This window comes from Prionailurus viverrinus, chromosome B3 (assembly GCF_022837055.1).
Source record: "Prionailurus viverrinus isolate Anna chromosome B3, UM_Priviv_1.0, whole genome shotgun sequence".
Classification (NCBI taxonomy): domain Eukaryota; kingdom Metazoa; phylum Chordata; class Mammalia; order Carnivora; family Felidae; genus Prionailurus; species Prionailurus viverrinus.
This window is the reverse complement of record NC_062566.1, coordinates 132,927-150,725: the sequence shown is the minus strand read 5'-3', so window position 1 is coordinate 150,725 and position 17,799 is coordinate 132,927. Positions and strand designations below refer to the sequence as shown.

General features: G+C 49.1%; 1 protein-coding gene across 6 annotated transcripts in view; it reads left to right on the top strand.

The window, feature by feature from the left end:
- The window catches only part of ZNF592 (zinc finger protein 592), a 59,068-nt gene that overhangs the window by 6,518 nt on the left and 34,751 nt on the right, over positions 1-17,799 (top strand). For 5 of the 6 annotated variants that reach the window (XM_047863867.1, XM_047863865.1, XM_047863868.1 and 2 more), the window contains exons 2-3: positions 6,218-6,321; positions 11,156-11,239. The gene's annotated coding sequence lies outside the window, so the exon portion shown is untranslated. The remainder of the gene's footprint in view (positions 1-6,217; positions 6,322-11,155; positions 11,240-17,799) is intronic. The other variant, XM_047863869.1, reaches the window with a different exon arrangement.

The window sequence follows — 17,799 nt, the reverse complement described above, 5'->3', positions numbered from 1 at the left end:
TGCCCTTGGCAGGTTGGAGTTGAACGTGAGCTGGTGGAGTGGGTTCTGGCTCCACCTGTGTTCCCCGGCTTGCTGCGGTTTACAGCGTTCTACTCCTCCCTGCCAATTCACCTGCTCAAGTTGAAGTTGTTTCTTAGCAAGCCAAAGGGCAGAGTGAGACCCGAGAGAGGTTTTGAAGGCAGGTGTCCATTGTAACTGCAGTCCTCTCAGGGTTATTCCAGGGCCTGAGAACACGTCTGAGGCAGAGGTTTGGCATTTTCAGAGGAGACGGGAGCCCAGGGGTGGGCAGTGAGCAGCTGTTCAGATGCTTCTGGGGCTTGGCCCAGTTGAGGCTCTCGTCTGCATGGGCAGGGGCTGCTCTCTGCCTTGTTACACAGACTCTGCAGACCTGAGCTGAACCGGCCGAGTTGTAAAAACCACTTCACTGTCTGAGACTTCATTAAGGCTATAAATCTTCAGGCCCTTAAAAATATTAGATGTGTGATTAATTCTACCATTATTCTTAATTAGAATGTTTACTTGTATTTAAAATCCTGTGGAGTCTTCCTGCAACTGGGCCATCATCGATCAGTAATCTCCAGTTGCTTATGAAAGGCCTACCCTGGGTCCAACCCGCAGCTGGGTGCCCTGTGGCACATAAAAGACTCATGTGAGATGAACTTTGCCCTCAAGGACTTCCCCCACTGAAAGCAATTAGAGAACACTTTGCTTCCAGACCAGACGTGTCTTAAGGGGGCTTTTCTTTCTGAGGGTGGTGGTTACTTTCACACAGGCCACCCCTCTGAGATGGCTGGGGTTACCTCTGGGGAACATTCTCTGGTACCCAGAATGGATTGGATGGCCCTCTGGGAGGAGGGAGGTGGCGGCGATGATGTAGTCTCATCTTTCATTTCTTCCCTGGTCTCCCTTTGCTGCTTCTCCAAGCACCTGAACCCTTCAGGAGAAGGTAGCCAGCTACCCACAAAATATGCACCCAGTGCTGTCGTCCCATCATTACGGCCCCAGGCCTCTGAGTCTAAGGCTTTTGCATTTCCACTTGGACTCCCCTTTTAAAATATTTACACCCCCCTGGGAGAGGTCAGACTCTTAGCAGTTCATCACCAAATAGTAGCTTTAATTACCAAGAATTAATTAAGTCAACTGAGAGAAAGACTGGGACCCAGGCAGGCACTTGGGGGCAAGAGTGTCCGAAGGGACAGACTCCCACATGGCAGGAGAGCAGCGAGGGCAGCACCGGAATCTTCCATGCACATGAGTTGCTGCGCGCAGCTTCCGCTAACTATGGGGTCACCCCGGTCGTCCTGCTGCCTGGGGCCGAGGGGGCAGCATGGGCACAGTCCTAGCCCTGGGCCAGGGGGGCCTTGAGGCAGACGTGGACTTTGGGCCGAGTCTTAAAGGGTTGGGAAGATTGTTTTTTCCTTCATTTAAAAAATAATACAATACTCACTGGAAAATTTTGGAACGTTCAAGGGGAGAACAAATCTGCCATAATTTCATTCCTCGTGATAGATGGCTGAAATGAGAGGCAGCGGTGGGGGGGGGGGGGTAATTCTTTTCCAGTGTAAGTCAGAGTGTGTTTCCTCTTCCCACGTCCTCCCGAAACCTTCCTTCTAAGCGCAAGAGTCAGCCCTTGCCGTGGGCCCTCCGTGGTCTGCCTCCTCCCCCGTCTCCTCTGGCTCCCTCTACTCTGGTGTGGGCTCCTTGCCTGCGCCAGGCACTTTCCTGCTTCAGGGCCTTTCCACCTGCTCTTCTGTCTGCCTCAAACCTCTTCTCCCCACTGTTCACCTGGCTTGCTCTCTCACTTTTTTCAGAATTGAAAAAGCAGTTACTCTGATTTCTGATTTCAGTTGAGGAGCTCCTGTTGAGGAAGGTTGTAGGACTCGTTGACATCATGCATCTGCCTGTCAGTGTCTGTGTGTCTCCATCCTGTGGAATGTCAGCACCTCATGGGCAGGGACCTGGCACATAGCAGGTGCACAGTTATTATTACGGAATGAATATGTGTGCATGCGTGAGCCCAGTGTGTGTGTGTGTGTGTGTGTGTGTGTGTGTGTGTGTGTGTGTGTGTTGTGGAAATGGAGCGGGAAAGGACGGTGTGGCTAGAAGCCGGAGGGAAAGAACGGGCGTGGATGGTGTGGAGAGTGGGGATGCTCTCGGCGGGGACGTTGATTAGAGACTTGATTCAGGTTGATCGGTCTCTGCGATCTTCTCTCTTACTGCTGCGTTGAAGGGGAAGGCCGTGATTTGGTGGTTTGAGGCAGGTGCAGAAGCACCTGGTGAAATATAAAGTCAGTCGACTTGGCCTCGGCCTAGCATGTGAACGTTGTCAAAAGCCTGGCCCGAGGCTGGAGCTGTGGTAGGCTAGAGGAAACCACATGAGGCTGTTGAGAAAAGTGAGTGACCTGAGGAAAGTGGTGTTTGGGGAAGACTGGTCTTCGGGAGACACGTGGGACGACCGTTGGGAGAGTCTGAGGGGGTGAGGAAAGAGGCGACAAGTGTAAGGATGTGGAGCAGATGACCTCAGGGAGACGTGGCCATGGCAGGATGCTCCCCAGCTTCTGTGTGGCTGCCCTGACAAGGGCGTCCAGCACTCCCGACTTGGTAGAGCTCAAAGTATTGTCCGTGGCTTCAGATGAGTTTTGGAAGCAGATGGGTGTAAGTCGGAGAAAGGGGAAGGGAAGGGACCTCCTTAGGTTCAGGAGGCCGATGGGCCTGGTGGTGGGAGGTCGTATCCTGCACCGGGCCTGCGCTCACAGGCTATGACCCGGGACTGGGGCCTTTCTTCTCTTCCTGCTCTGCTGTCTGAGAGCGGCTGTCCGTACTCCTGGCTTTTCTTCCGAAACTACACACATACCAGAGGAGTATCTGAAATCCATTTGTTCGATCACCTTCTTTCAAGTTCATTTTCTGTCTCCATAGTTTTATCTGTTTCTCAAAACAAATTGTCTTTGACTCACAAACCCATTTGGATTGAATTAATTGACTGGAAATACTTATTTCTAAATGGTTTCTGTTTCATTAGGCCTCTAGCCTGTTTTTAAAAAGGCTTTTGCCAAGATGAGATCAGTGGAGAAGTGATTTTGGTATCATCAGCTTCTCTGTGATCTTTTGGTACAAGTTACGTTTTGAGATTGGCGTTTCTGGTGTGTTCATTCCTAGAATAAGTATTTGAGTGCCTGCTATGTGCCAGGCACTATCTTAGGCCCTGGGAAACAAACAAAAATCTTACCTTCATGGGGCTCATATTCTAGTGTGTGTAAGCAAGTAGCAAGTAAAAATAAAGATAACAATTAAAAATAAAGTATGAGAGAGGGTGAAAAGTCTTACGGAGAAAAACAAAGCAGGGATGGAGGTTTGGGTGTGGAGGCAGATTTTCTGTTTTAAATACAGAAGTCAGGGACGTCTCACTGATAAAAAGACACCTGAGTAGAGATCTGCAGGAGCGGGAGAGAGGACCATGCAGATATCTGAGGGAAGAGCAAGCAGGGTAGAGAGAAGAACAAGAGACAAAGTCCTTGAAGCCCCAGAAAGCTTGAGGGGGTTCAGGATGAGTAGCAAGGAGGGCAGGGTGGCTGGGGCCAGAGTGAGGTGGGGACAGTATGGGAGAGGAGGCCTGAGTGGTCCTACTGGGCTTGTAAATCCTACTGGGGACCTGAATGAGATGGGAGGCCTGGAGTAGCTGTGCAGAACCACGGTGGACTCCCCCTTCTTTCTGGAAGCATCACCCTCACTGCCAGTATTGAGGCTGGGGGGCTTCTGCAGTGGCTCTTGGCTAAGAGTGGGTGTTGGGGGTCTGAATCATCTGGAAGCCTCTCTCGGGCCAGCGTCTCGTCCGTCTAGGACTCTGGGGTCACCTGGAGCACATGTGCCATTTCTAGGACTCATGTGAGGCCGATGCCATTGCTCTGTAACCACCAGGTAACTGTCACAGCTCCAGGTTCCTGGGCTCACTCCACTGCTAGTAGTCCATTTCCAGGTAGGCCCAGAAGTCTGGACCATGCTTTGGTCCACAGACCATGGTTCTCAGTCCCGGAAACACCTGTCACCCTGTGGTGGTTTTAAAAAATGCCTGGCCCCGCCCCTAAAGCTTCTGATTGAATTGGCCTGATGTGGGCTTTAGTATTAGCAGTGCTCCCAATGTGCATCCAGGCCCAGAATCACTCCTTTAAGGATATTTAAATAAGCCTTGTCCCTGGCACTTGATGGAGACATTGGAACGGGTAACTGTGAGTGAGAGACTCGAGCCCCTCTGGGACGGAGGGCCGGTCCCCTTGCCAGGAACAACAAAAGTCTTTCACAGTAATAAAAACTCCTCGGTTTATGCACTTTATCTCATTTCATTACCTTACCTCTCTGGCCTCGGTTTCCTTGCTTGTAGAGTCAGTGGCTTAAATTTAATGGTTTTCTGGAGTCTCTCTGGCTCTGGCAGTTCCTAATCTTTCAGGTGTTGGACGACCCTCTAATGAGAACGATGTTCTAGGACACTGTTTTCTGATCCGGGTCTTACAACACCCTCAGGTGCGCCATAATTACGGCAAGGGTCGTAGCGAATGTCTCGATGGCAGATTGAAGGGAGACGTGCGCCATCTCCAGTGGCACCCTGGGAAGAGAGGGTGATGGAAAATTTAAATGTGAAGTCTGACCTCCCAGTTCAGAGTTCCTGGTGGAAGGACAGCTTGGTCCTTGGGGGGCGGACGGGAGCCTGAGCGTTTTTCTTGGCTCTGCCACTCACTGGTGGGTTCCTTGTGAAGTGGGAATCATGGTTTATAAACCGTAAAGCTTCTGTAAATCCAAGGGTTGTGGGGTGACTGGGGTGGGGCGGAGGGGGCAGCCAGCCTGGGTCAGCGAAGCCTGATGCTGAGGTTTGCCGGCCTCTCTCTGTAGCCAACTGTGTTCCTGGCTACAGGGGACAGTTTGAGTAACCTGACAGAACCCAGTGGCTGCGGCTAAGGTTAACCTGGAGTGAATGACCGGGCACGTTGCCGGGGGCACCCCGGACCTAACTTGCTTGGGACATCTTGTGTAAAACACCCACCTACCCGGCGCCCCGGTCTCTGACCTTTGTCCTCATTGGGGTAGCGCCGTGTTTGCTTCTCAGCTTACGTTTTGAACTGTGATGTTCCAATAAGAAAAGGAAAGTTCAGGGGGGAAAAGTTTTTTGTTTCCCTTCTGTAGAATTGGGACCGTGCGTGTCCCTCCTTTCCCTTCTAAATTTTTCCATTAATATTGGCTCTATCTCTCTTTAGAATCCCAAGTAAATGCTAGCCTTTCAAAGTTAAGACAGAAATGAAGTCAAGCGAGGGAATGCAGAATTAAGAGTGCACGTGAGCAGAATTTGAAATGTGACTTTTGGTTCTGTCGTTTGTGGGCTCACAGAGCTGAGGGGCCAGTACCCAGTGTCTCCCCGCTGGCCAATTAAACCCACGTTTCAGGGTGTTGTGGCCGAGCGTGAAGGGGTTTCTAAAGTTCTGAGGTGGTTCTGATGCTCGGTGACCGTGAAGATCACCGAGTTTAAAAAAAATGGGTTCTGCCAGCTTTTTGGTATCTTCTGTCACTCTTTCCCCCTGCCCAGTGCTTGCCCTTCCTGCTCCTCCCCACCTGTGACTGCCCCCCCCCACCCCCCCCCCCCCCCACCCCCCGTATCTGCTGCGGTCCCTCTGCCCACTCCTGGGCCCTCTTCCTCCGCTCCAGCAGGCCTCCTGGGCTGTGTGGAGGGGTAGCCGGCCTTCCCTTCCCTTGTCTCTGTCCCCTGTGTGTGCTTCCAAGCAGCCTGACATGTGGGGATCCGGCAGCCTGCTGGGGCACTCTGACGTTGTGGCATAATACTTAACAAACACATGCATTTGCTGTGTTGAAGGCAGTGTTGTAAGAACTTTACAAATGTTAACTCACTGAGTCCCTACGACAGTTTCCCGTTTTACATATGGGGAAACTGAGACACAGATGTGAGCAAACCTCCGTAGGTCAAATGGCTAGTGAGCGTGGCTGAGGTTGGAACCCGGGCAGAGTCTGTGCTCTGAACCACCACATCATGGCCGGGGAGGGCAGATGGTCTGGGGCCCGCAGAAGTTTTATCTTTGAGAATGGGGCTTTGAGTTTACGTTTGGAGAGTTTTCTCAGGGTCTGACCTAGACTTTTATTATTGTGATTAGCACCTTAACTGAGACATTTGCCATCAGGCCTATTAAAAAACATCTTCTTTTGTTTCTTTCCTTAGGTAGTGTTTGGAAACCATGTGCCTAGGCAGATGTTATGCCTTTCTCCATAGCTCCACACTCCCAGCAACGCTCACCACACCCTTGTTTTGAGAACCTCTCTGAGGTATGATGTCTAGGCTGACCTGAGCTGGCCTTGAAGAGACACAAGTGACGTCTTTATGTTCCTCGGTGTTGTGTTTTGTTTTTTAAACCGTGGCCAGATATATGTAAAGACACTGACCATTTTAACCATTTTTCAGTGCACTGTTCGGTAGCCTCCAGTACGTTCACGATGGTACAGCCATCACCACCCTCCAGAATCTTTCATCATCCCAGAATGAAACCCTGTACCCATGAAACACTAACTCCCTGTCCTCTCTCCCCTCAACCCCTGGTACGCACTGTCATACTTTCTGCCTTCATGACCTTGACTACTCTAGGGAGCCTGTATTCCTAGGCGAAATCATACACTATTTGTCCTTTTACGCCTGGCTGTTTTCACTTAGCATGATGTCCTCAGGGTTCATCCATGCTGTAGCATGTGTCAGGACTTTAAGCCTTTTTAAGGCTGAATAATATTCCATTGCCTGTTTATATCACATTTGGTTTATCCATTCATCTATTGATGGACACGGTTGCTTTCATTTTCTGGGTATCATGAACAATGCTGCTGTGAACGTGGGTATAAAGATTACTCCTTGAGACCCTGCGTTCAGTTCTTTTGGGTATATACCCAGAGGCGGAGTTGATAAATCGCATGGTAATTCTATGTTTAATTTTCATCAGGAACCACCATATTGTTTTCCATAGCGGCTGCACCTTTTTTTATTCCTACCGGCAACGCACAAGGGTTCTAACTTCTCCACGCCCTCGCCGACCCTTGTTCTTTCCTTCTTTTTTAAAATAATGGCCATCCTAGTGGGTGTGACATTGGTGGTTATCTAGCTGGACTCACAGGGTCCACTAGGCAAGGGTCTGGTCCTGAGAGGGCAAAAGTATACACACATAGAGACAATAACGGATAAACGTCCACGTGCTCCTCGCCCACGTCCAGGAGTTGTTTGTGGCAAATCTTGTTTCATTCATAAAAACCCTCCCTGCCCTTTCCTCCTGCTCTGTGTCATTTCGAGACAAATCCCAGATATCACATCATTCTGTCTGTAAATATTTTATTACGTGTCTTAAAAAGATAAGGAATTTTAATATTCCATTTTGTCTGGTGGTAGAAAGGCACACAGAGGTGTTTCTTTAGATACCTGTTCTCTGCTGTCCCTTTGGAATGTCAGGGGCACATACAGCAGGCACACCGTTGGGCACCCGGATGTCGGATCTGTTGCCATATTGCCTTGTTGGTAAAAAGCTGCCTTGGCTGGTGCCTCGCTTTCCTGAAGAAGGCTGACTGCCCTTGGTCTGAGGAGCCATGGTGAAAGAGCCCACCCAGTCTCTGTTTGTTTATTTATTAATGTTTTTATTTATTTTTGAGAGAGAGAATGAGCAGGGGAGGGGAGAGAGAAGGGGGAGAGAGGGGGAGACACAGCATCTGGAGCAGGCTCCAGGCTCTGAGCTGTCAGCACAGAGCCCGACGCGGGGCTGGAACCCATGAACTGTGAGATCATGACCTGGGCCGAAGTCGGCCGCTTAACCGACTGGGCCACCCAGGCGCCCCCACCTGGTCTCTGTTGAGAGGGGAAGGAGAGAAGAGGGAGGAAGAAGGGGTGTGTGTGTGTGTGTGTGTGTGTGTGTGTGTGTGTGTGTGTGTGTGTGTGAGAGAGAGAGAGAGAGAGAGAGAGAGAGAGAGAGGGAGAGAGAGAGAAGGGAACCACAGAGATACCCCAAGAGTAATAGCATGTTCCTTGCTCCCACCTCCTCACCCCTGCCCCCCGAAAACCTTTTGGTTTTGGAATCTCTGGGACCTCACTTTGCTTGTGGTAGATGAGACCCAGAATATACACAGAGCCCCCAAACACGAGGGTGCCAGAAATGAGGAAAAAGTAATTCTGCGGAATGGCCACGTTTTCTTGGCTGGGGCCCTTTTGTTCAGGGAGTGGAGGCTTGGTTCCCAACAGGTCTGAGGCTACCAGCTCTTTGTTTAATTTTGGGCGTCCCTACTACTAGGAGATGATGCTTTTACAAAACTCAGTGCGAGGGACTCCTTGAGGAGGAGGCCGTGTGATCAAGGAGGAGTCCTGTCCCTCTTGCTTCTTAGTCTCTGTTCTGTTCCTTTCTAACAAAATGCAGTGCCCAGTTAGTGCTGAGATCTGTTTGCAAGTAATGAAAGGGAAAGGGGGTGCAGGTTACAGAGTATCAGTTTTTGTCTCAGTTCTCAGCTCCGTTTAAACTTTGTTTTTGTCTATACCTAGTTTCCATTTCTATCATCTCAATGAGCTGTCGGGTGCTGGCTAATCCCAACTCCCTCCAGTTTTATCCTCTCTTTTTATCTTAAAAAAACAAAAAACAAAAAAACACAGTTTTTTTGAGATAAGATTCACATGCCATGCAATTCACCCATTTATTTATTTATTAAAAAAATTTTTTTTTAAATGTCTCTATTTATTTTTGAGACAGAGAGAGACAGAGCATGAGCAGGGGAGGGGCAGAGAGAGAGGGAGACACAGAATCCGAAGCAGGCTCCAGGCTCCGAGCTGTCAGCACAGAGCCCGACGCGGGGCTCGAACTCACACACCGCGAGATCATGACCTGAGCCGAAGTCGGATGCTCAACTGACTGAGCCACCCAGGCGCCCCATGCAATTCACCCATTTAAAGCACACAACTGAATGATTTTTAGTATATTCACAGAGTTGTATCCCCTTTTCTTAAGACTTAAGTCTACCCTGTGCCCTGCTCAGAGGTAGCCCTCCGTTTCTACTGATGTCACACTGTTTCCATCCTCAAGATGAGTGACCTTATTGTGGGGATGTTGGCCCGTAGACCCCTTCCACCGATCCAGCATTTTCACTTAATCAGCCATGTAGGAGCCCAGGATTCATGGCCACGTGCTACTCTGGGCAGACCCCTTCCCCCTGGCAAGGCCCCACCGACCACTCAAGGTCTGTCTGTTTATGAAGGAATTTTACAAAGTGAAACACAAATAACGTTGCAAACTTGCCAACTGCTTGACTAGTAACAAACCTGCTTAGGATTCCATGGCTCTCCTTGAGCAATCTGAGTTCTGGACGGATGAGCCTGTCAAATCATTCCCCCTTTCTAATGGTGGATTACCTTCCAGTAAACACGCTGGAGCTTAAAAAGAGACAATGAAGACATGAGCAATTATGCAATGTGTCAGGTGGTGGGAGGGGCTTTGAAGAAAAAACAAGTAAAGGACAGAGATTGATGGTGTGACCGTGAGGGTGGGGACTGGGATGTTACATACACTGGTCACAGGAGGCTTCTGACAAAAAGACATTTGAGTGAAGACTGGGTGGAAGTGAGCAGTGAGCCCCTCAAGATCTGAGGGGAAGGGCAGTCCTAGCAGAGGGAACAGTAGACTAAAAGGCTCTGAGCAGGGGTGCGTTTGAGGAACAGGGCAGAGGCCTGTGTGCGCCCGAGCCAACTGGGTGACAGAGACAGGTGTGGGAGACGGGGCACTTAGACCCTCCTGGCACAGAGGCTGCGGTGATGGCCGGAGCTCGCTCTGTGTGAGATGGGACCGTGTTGAAGGGGTTCAAGGACAGGAGGAATGTGATCTGATGGGTGGTTTTTTTTTTTTTAATGTTTATTTTTGAGAGAGAGTGCATGCGCCAGCAGGGGAGGGGCAGAGAGAGAGGGAGACAGAGGATCTGAAGCGGGCTCTGTGCTGACAGCAGTGAGCCTGATGTGGGGTTCGAACTCACGAACCCTGAGATCATGACCTGAGCTGAAGCAGATGCTTCACTGACTGAGCCACCCAGGCGCCCCTGGTGGGTGTTTCTAGAGCAGCAATCTGGCTGCTGTGTTGGGAATGAGCAGTGGAGGCGAGGGTAGCAGACTTTTGCGGGGACCCAGGAGGGAGAGGTGGTGACGGCTGGAGGCAGGAAACGGTTGCATTTGGAGATGTTTTGAAGGAACACTTGACGGGATTTGCTCTTGGATTGGTTGCAGGGTCTGGTGGTGAGAGGACTCACGGATGCCCAGCCTAAGCCACGGGAAATTGAGAGTTAGACTCTGGACATATTATCTTTGACATGCCTATGCAAGGAGAAACCCAAACCTTGAATTGAGGGGATATTGGTTTAATAATTTAGTGAGTGCCTGTTGGGGGGCTTATAAGACAGCGGAAGAGGGAATATTTACTGAAATAACTACAGCAAAAGTAAATTGTGCCCTCAAAGGAGTGAGGGACACAGAAGGGAGCCCAGGGGAGCTCACTGAGGTGACCCCACTCAGACAAGGTCCCTCTCCCTTCCTTGCCTGTGGGAAAGCAGTGCCCTTGTTGGCCTTCCGTGGCACCCCCAGTTTCGTGGCGGCTGGACTTTCCAGTGGGTCGTGTGTGGGGGCACTCAAGAGCAGGGTCTGGGCTTTCCCTTTGTGTCCTCAGTGCCAGGCACCATTCCTGGCATTGGGTCAATGTTTGGTGCGTGAACTTCTCCTTCTCTCCTCCCTCCCTCCCTCCCTCCCTCCCTCCCTCCCTCCCTCTCTCTCTTTCTCTCCCCTTCCTTCCTTCCTTCCTTCCTTCCTTCCTTCCTTCCTTAAGATTTTATTTTTAAGCAATCTGTACACCCAACCTGGGGCTCAGCTCACAGCCCCGAGGTGGAGAGTCGCCTGCTCCACTGAGCCAGCTGGGCGCCCTGAGCTTTTCCTTTCGGAGCCCAGGTTGTCCACGTAAAGATGAAGAGGGTGGAAGAGGCCAGGGCGCTGGAGTCAACCGGGAGGCTTCACAAACACGCGGGGATCCCTCCCAGACTTGCTGAGTCGCAGTCTCCTAGTAGGAGCCTGGGACTCTGTGTTAAAGTCACTCCCCATGTTATTCTTTTGCAGTCAGTCCAGGAGCAATCTGCAGACGTGTATTTGGAAGCCACTGGACCAGATCATTTCTGAGGTCCCCTTCAGCTCTAACATCCTGTGAGTCCTGTTAGAATGTTTGCGATATGACTCTCTCCCCGGGAAGTGGGAGTTTTGCTTGGGCGGAAGGGCCTGGAGGGGGAGGGGAAGCTGCCTCGGGGCAGGGCCAGCGGGGTTTGGGGAGGCGCTGAGGACCTGTCCTGGGCCGGAGCGAGCAGTGACAGCTTGCTTGTCCCTGCGGACCAGCTGTGTTGGGGTCTCAGAAATAGAGGTGAAGGACATGACCCTAGCTCTGGAGAGGCTTACAGACCGATGAGTAAACCCAGGACCCCATCCCGCTGCGGGAAGTGCCGCCATGGCGGAAGGAGGGTGGAGGAGGAGGAGGAGGGCAGAGGCCTGGAGTCACAGCTCTCAGAGGAGGCGGGCAGAGGAGGGGCTCCTGGGGCAGAGCAGTGCTCAGGCACTGTCTGGGGCCAGTGTGGTGGACCATCAGGTATTCTGTCGTCGGGAGGGAGTCTGCGAGAACCACCCTGGGAAGTGGCTGGAGAGGTGGGCGCAGACCAGATGGGAGTGGGCTCTCCCTCTGGGCGGAGGCTTGGAGCTCTCTCCTGCAGGTGACCGGCACCGTGAGCAGGACGTCTCTGTGATCAGATAGATGTTTCACAGCAACCGCTGTGGTGGAGTGTGCATTGAAGGGGGCTAAGACCAGATGAAGAAGAAGACAAGTGAAAAGCTTTGCCATTTCGCCTGGGTCCACCGTCCGCTGGCACCTGCTTTCTTTTACTGCTGAGCATCTCTTTGGGCTGTGCTTTGCTGATGATTCAAATACCAGGTGTCTCGTGAAATGAGACGCTGGCTGCTGACTGACTCAGAACGTCTGTGCCTTGGGATTGCTGAGACCCGTGTTCGGGAGGGCAGTGACAGGTCTATGGTAGAGAGTCACTGGTCCACTTTAGGAGCTAAGTTTTGTGTAGAAATCCAGTAGTTGTAGGGGACTCAGAGATCTTCGAGTTAGTTTAATTTTACATCATAAACTGAAGCCTGCCTGAGATCTCCTCCTGGGTGACTGTGACGGGATAGGGGTGAAAGCCCTTCTCATGCTTCCCAGTTTGTTCCTCTTTTAGCTCTCCCGTTCCTGGCCCGGGGCTTCATTCTGGGTCCAGGAACGTGGGACCTTTCCCAGGTCATTAGATTTCACTGAGTTCCCTTCTCTACCTCCCATGGGCTCAGTGTCTTTCTCTCATCACCGTTTAACCTGAGTCCAGACTAAAGCTTCTGACAACCCCAGGAGCAGCAGCTCGCTCGCTCGCTCGCTCGCTCTCTCGCTCGTTCTCTTTCCCCTTGCCCGGCTTCCTTTCCTGCGACAGAACTTCCCCCGTCTGGCAACCAGCTCAGGTACCTTCTGGTCTCAGCCTGTCCTGAGTAAGCATGGCCGCACGCACTTTCTCTGTGCATCGGACAGCTTGGATTAATTAGTCTTTGCTCCGTTTCCTCTGGAATACTCCTTCTAAAGTAGAAAGCTGAGGGTAACTTCCACTTACCCCTTTGTAAACTCTAAACCATTATAACAGTGATTGAACACAGATTATATCAGCGTGTAAGCCACATTCAGTCATGTGGGAGCAGGATAGAGAGTTTACCCACAGGTTGGAAAACATGCACACATCCGTCCTTCTAGACATCATCCGACAAGCGGTGGCAAATTCGAGGAAACTGAATTTGTGATTCCCAGTCCAATGTTCCTTGAATCTTGCTGCCTTTAACTTTCATTGTATAAATCTGGAACATGTTATTTGCTTCCTTGGCTCATTAAACAATATACTGACTAGAGATCCAATTTTTCTTTTCTTTTTTTTTTTTAAAGTTTGTTTATTTTGAGAGAGACAGAGAAAGAGAGAGAGAGAGAGAGAGAGAGAGAGAGTGTGTGTGTGTGTGTGTGTGTGTGTGTGTGTGTGTGTGTCAGTAGGGGAGGGGCAGAGAGAGAGGGAGAGAGAGAATCCCACACAGGGCTCCTCTCTGTCAGCACAGATCTCACGAAGTGTGAGATCATGATCTGAGCCGAAACCAAGAGTTGGAGGCCCAACCGACTGAGCCACACAGGTGTCCCGAGATCCAGTTTTTCGTAATGCTTTTGGAGTGCCTCTGCCCCCTGGGTGTCCTGTTTCTGAACTTTTATTAATCTACCATTACTGAACTTAGTGTTGTTAAAAGAAACAGATGACCGAGTTTAATGTTAATTTGAAATTCAAAAGCTTCGGTGCTGAGGGAAAGGAAGCTCATAGGTTTAGTGACAATCCCTTCTTCTTAGTTCCTCAGAGCCTTTTTTTTTTTTTTTTAATTTCTAGATCCAAAGAAGTATGGATGTTACTACATTTATATATTTTACCTATAACAACTTCAGTATGTTTCTGACTAGTGGGCAAAGTTATTTCTTGTCTGTCTATATCTTTTATTTCAAACTTCAGAATGCTTCTCTTTTCTCTCTAGTATTTTATTTATTTGTGAAAGAGAGAGAGAGAGAGAGGGCACAAGTGAGTGAAGGGCAGAGAGAGAGAGAGAGAGAGAGAGAAGTGGGGCTCACCCAAAGTGGGGCTCAAACTCATGAACTGTGAGATCGTGACCTGAGCGGAAATCAGATGCTTCACTGACTGAGCCACCCAGGGGCCCCTCTCCTCTGTAGTATCTTAAGGTTTGATGAACAAATCTGTATGTGACCTATCCTCCCCCTTTCCCCAAACCTTCGTCTCTCCAGAATTAAAGAGTTCTAATCTGTAAGCTCTTACTAGAAGGCTCTTGTATCTACTTGATAACTTCGTTCTTGTTTCTTAGGACCTTTTCCGACTCTGGTATGCCTTTCTTAAGAAAGGGAACCACAACTGAACGGCACATGTAGCTATGGACACCGGGCGGTTCTGAAAAAGTGCAAGATCACAAGTTGTGTGTTGTTCCCAGTATTCTTCCTAATAAAGCCCCATGTTTTCTGGGCATTTGGTGAGAAAACACGCAACGTGGTGTCTTCAGGGAGGAGTCTGAGCTGATGGCCAAGCCTCTTTATCGAACTGCTTAGCTCAGAACCCATTATTCTAAAAGTGTCATTAAGGTTGCATTTTCCTAAATGTCCCTTCACCAAATTGGCCTCCAGTGATGCTCCTTTGCCATAATTTCACCCATTCATACAGCCTCCTGAGAACTTGTTGTCTTTTAATTTTGATTTTGATTTCTGGAACAGTTTTAAGGCTATTTACAATCTTGAAGGTTTCACTTTATTGCTTCACAATATATTTATTGAGTACCTAATGGAGAATGCCGTGATTAATGAGACAGGCGTCTTCCCTCCTGAAGCTTATAGCCTAATATTCTGCTAGGTCATTGGTTCCCAAAGCATTTTGAATATGAGGCCTCCTTTTTATTTCTTTCAGGTTTATTCATTTATTTTGAGAGAGGGAGAGAGACAGGGCACAGGCAGAGAGACAGGGAGAGAGAGAATCCCAAGCAGGCTCCACACCATCAGTACAGAGCCCGATGCTGGGGCTTGAACTCACAAACTGTGAGATCATAATCTGAGCTGAAATCAAGAGTTGGATGCTTAACTGAGCCATCCAGGTGCCCTAAGACCTCCTTTAGAAATTTTTAAAAATGTTTATTTATTTATTTATTTTGAGAGAGAGAGAGAGAGAGAGAGAGAGAGAGAGTGCGGGGTGGGGGGGAGCGGGCATGAGCAGGGGAGGGTCAGAGGGAAAGGAGAGAGAGAATCCCAAGCACACTTCGCCATCAGCACAGAGCCTGATGGAGGGCTCGATCCCATGAACTGTGAGCTCATGACCTGAACTGAAATCAAGAGTTGCATGCTTAACTGACTGAGCTCCCCAGGCGCTGCACTGAGATGTCCCTTTTCTTTTCTTTTTTTTTTCTTCTTCTTTTTTTCATGAAATTTCTTGTCAAATTGGTTCCCATACAACACCCAGTGCTCATCCCAACAGGTGCCCTCCTCCGTGCCCAGCACCCACCTCCCCTCCCTCCCACTCTAATAGGCTGATCAGGCCTCCTGAGGCCCTTCCAGAGTCTCTTATGGTTTGCCTCCTTCCCTCTCTGTAACTTTTTCTTTCCCCCTTCCCCTCCCCGCTGGTCCTCTGCTGAGTTTTTCAGAATCCACGTATGAGTGAAAACATATGGTGTCTGTCTTTCTCTGCCTGACTTATTTCACTCAGCATAATACCCTCCAGTTCCATCCACATTGCTGCAAATGGCCAGATTTCATTTCTTTCTCATTGCCACGTAGTACTCCATTGTGTATATAAACCACAATTTCTTTGTCCACGTGTCAGTTGATGGACATCTAGGATCCTTCTGTAATTTGGCTATTGTTGAAAGTGCTGCTATAAACACTAGGGTACACGTGCCCCTGTGCATCAGCACTCCTGTATCCCTTGGGTAAATTCCTAGCAGTGCTACTGCTGGGTCATAGGGTAGGTCTATTTTTAATTTGAGACCTCCTTTTTAAATTAACTTTTTCAGGGCTCCTTGGTGGCTTAATTCAGCATCTGATTCTTGATTTTGTCTCATGGTTCATGAGATCAAGGCCCATGTTGAGCTCTGTGCTGATAGTGTGGAGCCTGCTTGGGATTCTCTCTCTCTCTCTCTCTCTCTCTCTCTCTCTCTCTCTCTCAAAATAAATAAATGAAGTTAAAAAAAATTAATTTTTTACAGACCCTCATTCAGTAGTGGTGTTTATTTTATTTTATTTTAATTTAATTTAATTTTATTTTTTATGTTTATTTTTGAGAAAGAGAGAGAGAGACAGAGTGTGAGCAGGGGAGGGCAGAGAGAGAGGGAGGCACGGAATCTGAAGCAGACTCCAGGCTCTGAGCTGTCAGCACAGAGCTTAATGTGAGGCTCAAACCCATGAACCACAAGATCATGATTTGAGCTGAAGTTGGATGCTTAACAGACTGAGCCACCCAGGCGCTCCATAGTGGTGTTTTTAATGGGTGGTCATTGGGACTACCTATGGGTTGGGATCTACCATTCTAGGTAATTTATGAAAGCATTAAGCTTGTCTTGAACTGGTCAGTGGGTTAGAAACTCCACTGTTCATGGTTCCTCATAAATGACAATCACAAACACAGCACACACGCATACAACATTCATTCACCCAAGTTCTATGGCATTCAGTTTTTAAAATTGTTTTTGGTGAAATATGGTGTTTAAAGTCTATAGGGGTTCTGCCTACTAGTTCTGCCATAATCATATTGTTTATATCCCCTCAAAGAATTCTAATAGGCTGATCAGGCCTCCTGAGGCCCTTCCAGAGTTAAGGTGTTCCCCCCCCTCTCATCCACTGACATATTTAAGTGTTTGATGAAATTTCTTGGTCAAGTAGTAGACCCTATAATAAAAAAAAAAAAATGGGGATTTATATTTACTTTCCTGAGGAGAAACTTCTTTAGAGAGGACATAGCGTCAGTCTGACAGTCCTGGACTTGCTCTTTACCCGCACGGGATTGCACATAATGTCGCACGGTTAGCCTAGGCCACAGAGAACTGGCGGGCTCACCACGCCTGGCGTTAGCCCGTCCAGATGCTGCGCGGTGAGCCCAGCCGGTGCTCTCTGGGCTGCGCCAGGTGTCTGGGCTGGTGTTGGTGGACACGGGGCAGAGGCCATAACCAGGCTCCGGTCCCAAAGGCTGTCCCCCGGCAGAGCAGGTCTGAGGTTTGCGCTTCCCAGCCCGCGATGGGCTGCAGACGCCGGCACGCTGATGCTTTACGTCTTGACCACACTTTTTATTTTAATTAAGTTGTTTCACCAATTTTCTAGCTGGCAGTCCCTTGCTGAGTCATGCCAGGTGTGCTTCGAGAATTTTATATTAGTGATTTTTGGAGTCCTCTGTAAGAAGCTTCTCAAGTGTTTTGGCCTCTCTAATTTCTTCTTCTTTCTTTATTTTTTATCTTTCCTTTAAAATTTTTTTTAATGTTTACTTATTTTTGAGACAGAGGGAGACAGAGCACGAGCGAGGGAGGGGAAGAGAGAGAGGGGGACACAGAACCTGAAGCAGGCTCCAGGCTCTGAGCTGTCAGCACAGAGCCCAACGCGGGGCTCGAGCTCACAAACTGCGAGATCATGACCTGAGCCGAAGTCAGACGTTCAACTGACTGAGCCACCCAGGCGCCCCTATTTTTTATTTTTGCTTAGAGTGCATGTGTGAGTGGGGAGAGGGAGGGAGAGGGAATCTCAAACAGGCCCCACACTCAGCGCAGAGCCCCACACGGGGCTCAGTCCCACGACCCTGGGATCATGACCTGAGACGAAGTCAAGAGTTGGGCGGTCAGCCTACTGAGCCACCCAGGTGTCCCTTTTCTTCTTTTTATATTAAAAAATATAATTTAATGAAACTATATAAGCAGTACAACATGAAATAGTTTGAATAAATAATTTGAAAATGCAGAGAAAGAAAAGAATCTCATCATCTATTGAGACACTTTTAAGATTTTAGAGTGTTTCTCTAGCCCTTTACATAAAAACCGTACATTAAAATTTTTTGTTTTAAATAGAGATTGTACCATGTATACACTACAGCGTCCTCCTGCCTCCACGTTGTATCAGGAGCATTTCTCATAGACAT